Below are 13,975 nucleotides of genomic sequence, written 5' to 3' on the forward strand. Positions count from 1 at the left end.
ACCTTTGTTTCTGAATTAACTATGTCACTCTCCATCTTAATGAAGAATTCCACCATATTATGGTCACTCTTACCCAAAGGGCCTCGCACGACAAGATTGCTAACTAACCCTTCCTCATTGTTCAATACCCATTCTAGAATGGCCTGCTCTCGAGTTGGTTCCTCGACCTGTTCGTTCAGAAAACTATCCCACATTCATTCCAAGAAATCCTCTTCCTCAGCACCCTTACCAATTTGGTTCACCCAATCTATATGTAGATTGAAGACACCCATTATAACTGCTGTTCCTTTATTGCACGCATTTCTAATTTCCTGTTTAATGCCATCCCCAACCTCATACTACTGTTAGGTGGCCTGTACACAACTCCCACCAGCATTTTCTGCCCCTTAGTGTTATGCAGCTCTACCCATATCGATTCCACATCCTCCCGGCTAATGTCCTTCCTTTCTATTGCATTAATCTCCTCTCTAACCAGCAACGTTATCCCACCTCCTTTTCTTTCATGTCTATCCCTCCTGAATATTGAATATCCCTGAATGTTGAGCTCCCATCCTTGGTCACCCTGGAGCCATGTCTCTGTGATCCCAATTATATCATATTCATTAATAACAATCTGCACTTTTAATTCATCCACCTTGTTACAAATGCTCCTTGCATTGACACACAAAGCCTTCAGGCTCGATTTTACAACACTCTTAGCCCTCATACAATTATGTTGAAAAGTGGCCCTTTTTGATTTTTGCCCTGGATTTGCCAGCCTGCCACTTTTTCTTTTCACCTTACTACTTTTTGCTTCTATCCTCATTTTACACCCCTCTGTCTCTCTGCACTTGTTCCCATCCCTCTGCCACATTAGTTTAAATCCTCCTGAACAACAGTAGCAAACGCTCCCCCTAGGACATTGGTTCCAGTCCAGCCCAGGTGCAGACCGTCCTGTTTGTACCCGTCCCACCTCCTCCAGAACTGGTTTCAATGCCCCAGAAATTTGAATCTCTCCCCCTTGCACCATTTTTCAAGCCACGTATTCATCTGATATATCCTCCTATTTCTACTCTGACTAGCACGTGGCACTGGTAGTAATCCAGAGATTATTACCTTTGTGGTCCTACTTTTTAGTTTATCTCCTAACTCCCTAAATTCACCTTGTAAGACCTCATCCCATTTTTTACCTATATCGTTGGTGACTATGTGCACCACGACCACTGGCTGTTCACCCTCCCACCCCAGAATGTCCTGCAGCCGCTCAGAGACATCCTTGACCCTTGCACCAGGGAGGCAACATACCCTCCTGGAGTCTCGTTTGCGGCCGCAGAAACGCCTATCTATTCCCCTTACAATCGAATCCCCTATCACTATAGCTCCCCCACTCCTTTTCCTTCCCTCCTGTGCAGCAGAGCCACCCATGGTGCCATGAACTCAGCTGCTGCTGCCTTCCCCTGATGAGACATCTCCCCCAACAGTATCCAAAACAGTATATCTGTTTAGGAGGGAGATGACCTCAGGGGACTCCTGCACTATCTGCCTACTGCTACGCTGTTTAGTGGCCACCCATTCCCTTTCTGCCTGTGTAGCCTTTACCTGCGGTGTGGCCAACTCACTGAACGTGCTATTCACGACCTTCTCAGCATCGCGGATGCTCCAGTATGAATCCAGTCGCAGCTCCAGCCGCTCAGTGCGTCTGCCAGAAGCTGCAGCTGGACACATTTCCTGCACACATGGTCGTCAGGGACACTGGAAGTATCTCTGATTTCCCACATGCTGCAGGAGGAACAAACCACGGGGCTGATCTCAGCTGTCATGACCTACCCAATACACTACAGCCTCGCCGACTTCCTTGCTTCAAATAAAATATCGCTGCAGACCGTTCTCCTTTTAAAGGAACTTACCCGGCCTTCCCTCACTTGGAGTGAAGCTCGTCCTCAACCTCTGCTCGCCGAAGCCTCTCGAGCCAAAGCCTCCCTACTCTGTCTCCCTCTACTCCGTCGCCCGCTACAATGTCGCCCGCTCCATCGAACTGCTCTCTTTTAAATACTCCCGCTGCTTCATGGACTAACTTTCACGCGCAGGGGAGTGAGGGGAAAGGGGAGGGTTGGGAGAGGAGAGAGGGTGGGGGGGTGGGGGGACAGAGCAGGGAGTTTTATGGGAGGGTTGTAGAGTGTGCTGGAGAAGTGGCTGAAGGTGGGCAGGGGGAGGGAGTCTCCAGGACAAGGGGCTCAGCATGGAGGGAGGGGTGGAGTGTCCCAGGGAGGGGTGAGGATGCAGGGAGGGTCGTGGGGAGGCAGTGGTCTGCCGTTGGTGCGGAGCCAACGTTAGCTTCTGTCACCCTCCACACCTGCCCCCCACCCCCGAGCTGTATGAACTACACCCCAATTGCCCTCTGGGCAAATGCTCACCCTCCCTGAGACCAGCCTTCTTCCCCACCCTCCCTCTACCCCCTCCTCCTCCCCGATACCCACACCACACCTCCTCCTCCTCCCACGTCTCACTCCTCTCCCTCCCCCCGCTTCCTCCCTGACCCCGGGGGCACCTCCACTGCCCTGCTCCTGGGACAGTCCATTGCCCTCCAGCCCTCTCACCGAGATGACTGGTTCCAGAACATTCTGATAAAGGGTCCCGGCCCAAAACGTCAGCTGGTTGTTCCTCCCCATGGACGCTGCCTGGCCTGCTGAGTTCTTGCAGCATTTTGTGTGCGTTTGCTCTGGATTCGTTATGAAATGTAGAGGAGGATGTACCCAACAATCTGTCTCCCCCCAGGTCTGCCGACTGCCATCACTCCCGAGGGCTTGGAGCTGACCTTCGCCACCAACTATCTGGGCCACTTCCTGCTGACCAACCTGCTGCTGGGTGAGTGTCCTGTGACTCCTCCCTCCCCCCTCAGTCTCACCAACAACCCCTACACACCCCAGAGCAGACACATCCAGGGACAGAACACCCCCTCAGCAAAAACACCTCCCACCCTGGGCCTCTTCCTTCTGACCAGCCTGCTGCCGGGTGAGGGACTCCCATCTGATGCCCCACCCCGGGGAGGGGAGTCGGCAGTGAGGGGGCATAAGCTCAGAGTGAGAAGGGGAGGGTGTAACAGTAACCTGGGGGTGGCCGGTGAGCATGAGCGGGACAGGGGAAGCAATACACACAGAATGCTGGAGGGAGGAACTCGGCCGATAGGCAATGTCTGTCGAGGAGAATGGTCACACTTGTCCAGGGAAACGCTGGCCTGACATTGCTGGCCGTTCTGTTGCAAGGCTGCCTCCGATTTTTGGGTCCCATTTCTAAGAAAAGATGTGCTGATATTGGAGAGGGTCCAGAGGGGGTTTACGAGAATGATTCTGGGAATGAAAGACCTAACACAAGACAAACTTTTGATGGCACTGGTCGGGTGCTCGCTGGAGTTTAGATGATTGAGGCAAGATCTCATTAAAACTTATACAATATAGAATTTAGAATGGACATGGAGAGGATGCTTCCAACAGTGGGAGAGTCTAAGTCCAGAGGGCACAGCCTCAGAATAGAGGGACATCTATTTAGATGAGAGAGGAGAAGGAATTTCTTTAGCTGGAGAATGGTGAATCTGTGGAATTCATTGCCACAGACGGCTGTGGTGGCTAAGACTTTGAGTGTATTTAGAATGGAAGTTGATATGGTCTTGACTAGTCAGGGTGTCGAAGGTTACGGGAGAAGGCATGGTACTGGGTGGGAAAATAATCAGCCATGATGGAATAGCAGAACAAACCCGCTGGATCGAATTGCCTAATTCTGCTCCTATGTCTTATGGACCAGGTCTGTTGAAGAGGTCTCCAAGCAGCCGGATTGTAAACGTCTCCTCCATGAACCACAGGCGAGGGCAGGTGAAGCTGGGGCAACTGCGGGGCGAGGACCTGGAACGGACCTGCTTTGACCAGCTGTACAGCAACAGCAAACTGATGAATGTCCTCTTCACCCTGGAACTCTCCAAGCAGCTACGGCACACAGGTTGGGGGCCGGCTCAGGGTACAAGATGGACAGGGGCAGGTTTTGCGTGGATCCAGGGAGAGGCTGGAATTTGGATTGGGTGGGGGGTGGGAGGGGAGGGTCACAAATCTCTGCTGAATCTCTGACGTTTCACACAGTGCAGTGTAACAGACAACAGCACACATCGCAAAGATGTGCGGATTAATTGGCCGCTGGAAATTGCCCCCAGTGATTGGGGAGGGGGAGTGCGGAATCAATATTCATGGACAGCCGTTGCTTAATGCTGACCAGATGGGCTGAAGGGCCCCTGTGAATCAATTTAAAATAATTTAAAATTCTCGCTGTCTGTGCAGAAACACAGCATGTCAGGCAAGTTCTGCAGAGAGAGGGATGGTCGCTATCCTTGACAGGTCCTCTCCTGTGTCCCTATTTAGAATTCTTACTCCTGAAGTTAAGCTGCTGAATTGTTAATGGCTGCAACACTCAGCCTGAACCACGGGTCCTATGAGATCAAACAGGCTCAGCTTGGGGCATTAGTCATCAACCTCCTACAACCTTTGATCCCACTTCATGGAGATGAGACTAACTTTATTTTTCACACGTATATTGAAACATACAGTGTAATGTGTCACTTGCCGAGTGCTGGGACGTGCTTCCAGTGACAACAGGAGATACCAACTACTCACAAACCAGAACACAATCTCTGCATCTTAATGGAATATGGAGCAAATTAAGCACGAGGAGGGTCCCCACCCGTTCACAGGGAGAAGGAACAAACTCCTTATAGATAGCGAATGGAAGTGAACCCAGATCGCAGGTGCTGAAATAATGTTACACAACCACTGAAATACAGTGACCCCTCTAACACCTCACCATTACACAACCACTGAAATACGGTGACCCCTCTAACACCTCACCATTACACAACCACTGAAATACGGTGACCCCTCTAACACCTCACCATTACACAACCACTGAAATACGGTGACCCCTTTAACCCCTCACCATTACACAACCACTGAAATACGGTGACCCCTCTAACACCTCACCATTACACAAACACTGAAATACAGTGACCCCTCTAGCCCCTCACCATTACACAACCACTGAAATACAGTGACCCCTCTAACACCTCACCATTACACAACCACTGAAATACGGTGACCCCTCTAACCCCTCACCATTACACAACCACTGAAATACGGTGACCCCTCTAACCCCTCACCATTACACAACCACTGAAATACGGTGACCCCTCTAACTCCTCACCATTACACAACCACTGAAATACGGTGACCCCTCTAACTCCTCACCATTACACAACCACTGAAATACGGTGACCCTTCTAACTCTTCACCATTACACAACCACTGAAATACAGTGACCCCTCTAACACCTCAACGTTACACAACCACTGAAATACGGTGACCCCGCTAACCCCTCACCATTACACAACCACTGAAATACGGTGACCCCTCTAACACCTCACCATTACACAACCACTGAAATACAGTGACCCCTCTAACACCTCACCATTACACAACCACTGAAATACGGTGACCCCTCTAACACCTCACCATTACACAACCACTGAAATACGGTGACCCCTCTAACACCTCACCATTACACAACCACTGAAATACGGTGACCCCTCTAACTCTTCACCATTACACAATCACTGAAATACGGTGACCCCTCTAACACCTCACCATTACACAACCACTGAAATACGGTGACCCCTCTAACTCTTCACCATTACACAATCACTGAAATACGGTGACCCCTCTAACACCTCACCATTACACAACCACTGAAATACGGTGACCCCTCTAACACCTCACCATTACACAACCACTGAAATATGGTGACCCCTCTAACACCTCACCAGTACACAACCACTGAAATACGGTGACCCCTCTAACTCCTCACCATTTCGCAAACCAGGCATCATTTTAAGGTGATTGTTGGAAAAGTATCGGGGGTTGAGGGCAAAAGGTGAAAATTTTGAGGGAGACGCAGGGAAACATCATCACATAGAGGATCATGAGCGTGTGGAACAAGCTGCCAGCACGTGGTGCACGTGAGCTTGATTTCAACGTTTAAGTGAAGTCTGGATAGCTACATGGATGGTAGGGGTGTGGAAGGCTATGGTCCCAGCAGGTCATTGGGAGTCAGCAGCTTAAGTGGTTTGAAATGAACTGGATGTGCCGAACTTTTAACCAAATCTAAGATCAATCTAACCCTTCTGTCCCACATCACCCTCCATTTTCTATCACCCATGTGCCGATCGAAGAGCCTTTTGAATGTCCTCCTCTGTCCGCCTTCACCACCTCTCCTGGCAGATTATTCTATACACCCCCTGTCTGTGGAAAGAACCTACATTTGACATCCCCCGCCCCCGCAATACTTTCCTGCAATCACCTTAAAATGATGCCTGGTTGTGTCAGTCAGTTCCACCTGGAGGGAAAGTCTATGGATGTCCACTTGATCTTTACCTCTTATCACATTGTACACCTCTACCAAGTCACCCTGCTGGTTCTGTGCCGGATGACTCTGATGGTGGTAGACTGACTGGTCGAAGCAGAGTTTTGGAACAATCTGGATGACTCTGACGTTGGTAGTCTGATTGACTGAGACCCTGACAGGGAGAGCTTTGGAACAATCCTGTGTTTGATTTTGAATCAAGGAGTGACTGTGAATGCGGTCCATCCCGGGGTGGTGATGACAGAGATAATGAGATACTACGGTCTACACTTCAGGATCATTTTCAACCTGATTGGATTCTTCTTCTTCAAGGTGAGAGATGTCTTGTAGAAATGTTTAAAAATATGAGAGGCACTGATAAGGGGAACATTAACAGTCTTTTCCACAAGTTGGGGGAGTCCAGTACTAGAGGGCAGAGGTTAAGGGTGAGGGGAGAATGATTTAAAAGGAACCCAAGGGGCAACTTTTCTTTGCAAAGATTGGCATGTATATAAAAGAAGCTGCCAGAGGAAGTGGTTGAGGCAGGTTTGTTCGTGATTTGCCGTGTCGTATGATATGAGCAATCAGGTCTTTCCATGACCAAGATTGTGCTTGGTAAATTTCTCTACAGAAGTGGTTTGCCATTGCTTCTGGGCAGTGTCTTTACAAGACAGATGGCCCCAGCCGTTAACGATACGCTTCAGAGGTTGACTGGCATCCGTGGCTGCATAACCAGGACTTGTGATATGCACCAGCTGCTCCCATGGCTTTACGTGGCCCTGATCAGGGGCTGGGAAGGTCCTACACCTTGCCCAAGGGTGACCTGCAGGCAGCAGAGGGAAGGAGAGCCTTACACCTCCTTTGGTAGAGATGTGTCTCCACCCCACCACCCAGGTGGAGAGACAGATACAATAGTATTAATAAGAACTTGGATAGGTACATAGAGGGGAGAGCCTTAGAGAGATGTGGGCTGACTGCAGGAAATTGGGAGTAATTGGGTCTAGCTAGGTGGTCACTGTAATCTACATTGACTAGATGGGCCGAAGAGCCTGTTTCTGTGTTGATCTATATCTCTGCTGCTTGATTGTCTCCTCCTCCAGCCCCTGCATCCCCACCTCCCTGTCCTCCCCCAATCCCTGCTTTCTATGCCTAGCCCCCCTGGCCTAATAAGCCATTGGCCAGATCACATTTGGAGTACAGTGAGCAGTTTTGGGTCCCTTATCGAAGAAAAATGTGCTGGTATTGGAGAAGATCCAGGGGAGGTTCATAAGGATGATTCCAGGAATAGAACAGAGATGAGAGTGAATTTCTTTAGCCAGAGGATGGTGAATCTGTGGAATTAATTACCATGGTTAGCTGTGGAAGCAAAGTCATTGGATGTATCTGTAGCGGAGGTTGATAGGTTCTTGATTCGTCAGGGCATCAAAGGTTACGGGGAGAAGACAGGAGAATGGGATTGAGGGGGATGGTAAATCAGCCATGATGGAATGGTGGAGCAGACTCAATGGGCTGAATGGCCTCATTCTGCTCTGTCTTATGATCTGAAGGGGTAGTGGTGGATGCAGTGGGTCCTGGATTTCCACTAACTGTGTCTGTGTGTGGCAGTCTGCAGAGGAGGGAGCCGTCAGCTCCATCTATTGCGCCCTGTCCAAGGAGATGGAGGAGGTCAGCGGCAAGTACATCGACAGCGACTGCTCCCTCTCCCTCCCCAGCCCCACCGCACAGGATGCAGCCTTGGCCAGGTAACTCTGGGAAGCCAGCGCCACACTGACCGGCCTCAGTGAGGTTGGTACGGGAGAGACACACTAACAGGAGACCGTGTAGTGCTCAGAGCCACACGACGAGGAGGGCAATATGTCTTCCAACACCCCGCCCCACCCCACCCCACCTGACCTTCCTCATAGTCCCCATTCCACCATCCCTCCCCGTCCTGCCTGTCCACATCCCCCCACCCTCTCCAAACCTTTCCGATCTTCACCCCCACCCTTTCCAAACCTTCCCCATCTTCACCTCCACCCCTCCCTTCCCCTCCCCTTCTCTCCCCTCCCCCTCCCCCTCCCCCTCCCCCTCCCCCTCCCCCTCCCCCTCCCCCTCCCCCTCCCCTCCTCTCCCCTCCCTTCCCCTCCCCTCCCTTCCCTCATTCTGTGGGTCTGTGAAAATAAAGAAAGATGAGCTTTATTTCTCATGTGTACGTCAAAACACGAAGTGAAATGCATCATTTGTGTCCATTACCAGCAGAGTCTGGGGCAGCCTGCAAGTGTCACCATGTCCTCAACTCACTAAACCGAACCGTATGTCTTCAAATTTCACAGTAAAAATTATTATCAGAGTACATACAGTATATGTCACCACATACAACCCTGAGATTCTTCCTGTGCAGGCCTGCTCAGCAAATCTTTAGAATAGTAATTGTAAACAGGATCAATAAAAGAGCAAGAGCACAGATGACAAAAAACTGTGCAAATGCAAATGAATAGCGATAAATAATGAGAGTATGAAATAACAAGACAAAGAGTCCTCATAGTGAGATCATTGGTTGCAGGAACCTCTCAATAGATGAGTGTAGTTGACTCGGGAGATTCTGGCAGTTTTGGCAGTTCCTCTGTGCAATCAGGTCAATCGAGATTTGAATAGATCAGACTCAGCAGGAAGCAGCTGATTGGGCAATCGAGGTCAGGTGACCAAGCAGTTTGAAAAGCTCAAACAGATAAACAGAGGGGCAGCTCAAGCCTGTGGAAAGCAGCGAGTGAGTGAGTGAGTGAGTGAGTGAGTGAGTGAGTGAGTGAGTGAGTGAGTGAGTGAGTGAATGGGCCAGTGAAGGAGTGGAGCTTTGACTCAAAAGGTGGAGGACAAGCTTGATCGCAGTTAGTCTCCACAATGCCTCCTGAGACGGTGATGTGCCTTTCATGTGAGATGTGGCAGTCTTGGGGGAACGCCCCTCTCCCGCAGAGTCACATCTGCCAGAAGTGCATACGGCTGGGCGATCTGGAAGACCGTGTGAAGAATCTGGAGCAGCACCTGGATGACCGTCGACTCATAAGGGAGAATGAGGCAGTCATAGATGAGAGCTACAGGGAGGTAGTCACACCTAGGCTGTCGGAAGCAGGTGGTTGGGTGACAGTCAGAGAGGGGAAAGCGAAGGTGAGCAGACAGGTAGTGCAGAGCACCCCTGTAGCCATTCCCCTGAATAATAAGTTTACCGTCCTGGATACTGTTGGCGGGGACGACCGACCAGGTGTGAGCCACGGTGGCAGGGCCTCCGGCACTGAGTCTGACCCGGTGGTGCAGAAGGGTGGGACGGAGAAGAGGAGAGCTGCCATCATTGGAGACTCTATAGTCAGGGGAGCAGACAGGAGATTTTGTGGACGTGAGAAGGACACCCGCATGGTTTGTTGCCTCCTGTGTGCCAGGGTCCGGGATGTCTCTGACCGGGTGCATGACATCCTGGTACGAGAGGGAAAGCAACCAGAAGTCGTGATACATGTTGGTACCAAAAACATAGGCAGGAAGAGGGATGAGGTCCTGAAGTGTGAGTTTCGGGAACTACGCAGAAGGCTGAAGAACCGGACCTCAAGGGTGGCGTTCTCAGGATTGCTGCCAGTGCTACGTGACGGTGATGGTAAGAATTGGAGGAGATGGCAGTTGAATGCGTGGCTGAGGAGTTGGTGCAGGGAGCAGGGTTTTAGATGTTTGGATCATTGGGATCTCTTCTGGGGAAGGTGGGACCTGTACAGATTGGATGGGTTGCACCTGAACTCGAGGGGGAGCAATATCCTTGCAGGTAGGTTTGCCAGCATGGTTCAGGAGGGTTTAAACTAATTTGCGAGGGGGATGGGACCCAGAGCGATAGAGCAGTGAAAGAAGTGCATGGAGTAAAGCCAGATCTAACATACAGAGAGGCTTTGAGGAAAGAGAAGCAGAATAAGCGGTGTAAAGACAGTAAGGTAGAAGGGCTGAAATGTGTGTACCTCAATGCAAGAAGCATCAGGCACAAAGGTGATGAACTGAGAGCTTGGATACATACATGGAATTATGTTGTAGTGGCCATAACAGAGACTTGGCTGACACCAGGGCAGGAAAAGATTCTCAATATTCCTGGATTTCAGAGCGTTAAAAGGTATGGGGGGGGGAAGGGGAGGAGGGGTGGCATTACTGGTCACGGATACTATTACAGCTACAGAAAGGGTGGGTAATGTAGCAGGATCCTCTTTTCAGTCCGTATGGGTGGAAGTCAGGAACAGGAAGGGAGCAGTTACTCTACTGGGGGTATTCTATAGGCCCCCTGGTAGCAGCAGAGATACCGAGGAGCAGATTGGGAGTCAGATTTTGGAAAGGTGCAAAAATAACAGGGTTGTTATCATGGGTGACTTTAACTTCCCTAATATTGATTGGCACCTGATTAGTTCCAAGGGTTTAGATCAGGAGTCCCCCAACCTTTTTTGCACTGCGGACCGGTTTAATATTGACAATATTCTTGCGGACCGGCCGACCCGGGTGGGTGGGGGGGGGGAGGCGGTAGGGTTGCCAACGGACAAGAGTAGCAGTCAAATACGTTGTGTTTACACCGAAAAAGACTACAATCACCATGAAGCGCATATTTTCCTCGGATGAATATAGTGATAGGTCAATTATCAGTGGAGCCTGAAGTAAGTGTTGAACGAACTTCCAGTAGAAGTGGCAGAAGCAGGTTCGATATTATCATTTGAAGAAAAATTGTACAGGTATATGGACAGGAAAGGAATGGAGGGTTATGGGCTGAGTGCAGGTCGGCGGGACTAGGTGAGAGTAGCGTTCGGCACAGACTAGAAGGGCCGAGATTGCCTGTTTCCGTGCTCTAATTGTATATAAGTCAATAACATCATAACATTTAAAGTAACGTTTGGATATTAAACACACAGCACATATTTTCCCCATATGAATATATAAAATCATTGCAACACACCAATATCGCTGAATCAGTGGGAGCCCTGGGCTTGTTTCCCTGCAACAAGACGGTCCTATCGAGGGGTGATGGGAGACAGCGATACTCAAAGGGGATTCCTTATGTCCAGTCTATTCCGCAATTTAGTTTTCCTTGCATTCATTGCAGAAAACTCCGCTTCTCAGAAAAATGTTGGAAATGGAAGCAACCTTTTCAGTGCTTTCGTGGCTATCTAAGGACATTTAGCCTTGACTTTGATCCAGAATGCCGACAGAGATGTTATGTCAAACATACTTCTCAGCCTGCCATCATTCGCAAGCGCTAGGAGCTGATCTCTTTACCGCGCTGACATGGATGACGCGCGGGTAATGACCTCGCATGCGTAATGGCTGAACAGTGGCCATGACCGGGAATGAGGAAAGGTCCAGCTGACTCCTATCGGCAAATCATATCGTTTCCTCGCGGCCCAGTAGCACATGCTTTGCGGCCTGGTGGCTGGAGACCGGTGGACTAGGGGGAATGCCGTACTACATCTAGTATTAGGTAACGAACTGGGTCTGGTCACAGATCTCTCAGTGGGTGAGCATCTGGGGGACAGTGACCACCGCTCCCTGGCCTTCAGCATTATCATGGAAAAGGATAGAATCAGAGAGGACAGGAAAATTTTTAATTGGGGAAGGGCAAATTACGAGGCTATAAGGCTAGAACTTGCGGGTGTGAATTGGGATGATGTTTTTGCATGGGAATGTACTATGGACATGTGGTCGATGTTTTGGGATCTCTTGCAGGATGTTCGGGATAAATTTGTCCCGGTGAGGAAGTTAAAGAATGGTAGGGTGAAGCAACCATGGGTGACAAGTGAGGTGGAAAATCTAGTCAGGTGGAAGAAGGCAGCATACATGAGGATTAGGAAGCAAGGATCAGATGGGTCTATTGAAGAATATAGGGAAGCAAGAAAGGAGCTTAAGAAGGGGCTGAGAAGAACAAGAAGGGGACATGAGAAGGCCTTGGCGAGTAGGGTAAAGGAAAACCCCAAGGCATTCTTCAATTATGTGAAGAACAAAAGGATGACAGGAGTGAAGGTAGGACCGATTAGAGATAAAGATGGGAAGATGTGCCTGGAGCTGTGGAAGTGAGCGAGGTCCTCAATGAATACTTCTCTTTGGTATTCACCAATGAGAGGGAACTTGATGACGGTGAGGACAATATGAGTGAGGTTGATGTTCTGGAGCATGTTGATATTAAAGGAGAGGAGGTGTTGGAGTTGTTAAAATACGTTAGGACAGATAAGTCCCCGGGGCCTGACGGAATATTCCCCAGGCTGCTCCACGAGGAGAGGGAAGAGATTGCTGAGCCTCTGGCTAGGATCTTTATGTTCTCGTTGTCCACGGGAATGGTACCAGAGGATTGGAGGGAGGCGAATGTTGTCTACTTTTTCAAAAAAGGTAGTAGGGATAGTCCGGGTAATTATAGACCAGTGAGACTTACGTCTGTGGTGGGAAAGCTGTTGGAAAAGATTCTTAGAGATAGGACCTATGGACATTTAGAGAATCATGGTCTGATCAGGGACAGTCAGCATGGTTTTGTGAAGGGCAGATAGTGTCTAACAAGCCTGATAGAGTTCTCTGAGAAGGTGACCAGGCATATAGATGGGGGTAGTGCAGTGCATGTGATCTACATGGATTTTAGTAAGGCATTTGACAAGGTTCCACAGGGTAGGCTTATTCAGAAAGTCAGAAGGCATGGGGTCCAGGGAAGTTTGGCCAGGTGGATTTAGACTTGGTTTGCCTGCAGAAGACAGAGGGTTGTGGTGGAGGGAGTACATTCAGATTGGAGGGTTGTGACTAGTGGTGTCCCACAAGAATCGGTTCTGGGACCTCTACTTTTCGTGATTTTTATTAACGACCTGGATGTGGGGGTAGAAGGAGGGGTTGGCAAGTTTGTGGTGTTGTAGATAGTGTAGAGGATTGGGTTGAAGAGAGACATTGATAGGTTGCAGAAGTGGGCTGAGAAGTGGCAGACGGAGTTCATCTCAGAGCAGTGTGAGGTGGTACACTTTGGAAGGACAAACTCCAAGGCAGAGTACAAAGTAAATGGCAGGATACTTGGTAGTGTGGGGGTACATGTCCACAGATCCCTGAAAGTTCCCTCACAAGTAGATAGGATAGTTAAGAAAGCTTATGGGGTGTTAGCTTTCATAAGTCGAGGGATAGAGTTTAAGAATCGCGATGTAATGATGCAGCCCTATAAGACTTTGGTTAGGCCACAATTAGAGTACTGTGTCCAGTTCTGGTTGCCTCACTAAGGGAAGGATGTGGAAGCATTGGAAAGGGTACAGAAAAGATATACCAGGATACTGCCTGGTTTAGAGAGTAAGCATTATGATCAGAGATTAAGGGAGCTAGGGCTTTACTTTTTGGAGAGAAGGAGGATGAGAGGAGATATGATAGAGGTATACAAGATATTAAGAGGAATAGATAGAGTGGATAGCCAGTGCCTCTTCCCCAGGGCACCACTGCTCAATACAAGGGACATGGCCCTAAGGTAAGGGGTGGGAAGTTCAAGGGGGATATTAGAGGAAGGTTTTTTACTCAGAGAGTGATTGGTGCGTGGAATGCACTGCCTGAGTCAGTGGTGGAGGCA

At 49.6% G+C, this 13,975-nt stretch overlaps 1 pseudogene; it reads left to right on the forward strand.

Moving 5' to 3' along the window:
• LOC140196907 (retinol dehydrogenase 11-like) overlaps nt 1–8,436 on the forward strand; it is an 18,975-nt pseudogene extending 10,539 nt beyond the window's left edge.
• The last annotated feature ends 5,539 nt before the right edge of the window (nt 8,437–13,975 follow it).

The sequence above is a fragment of the Mobula birostris genome, chromosome 4 (assembly GCF_030028105.1).
Source record: "Mobula birostris isolate sMobBir1 chromosome 4, sMobBir1.hap1, whole genome shotgun sequence".
Taxonomy (NCBI): Eukaryota; Metazoa; Chordata; class Chondrichthyes; order Myliobatiformes; family Myliobatidae; genus Mobula; species Mobula birostris.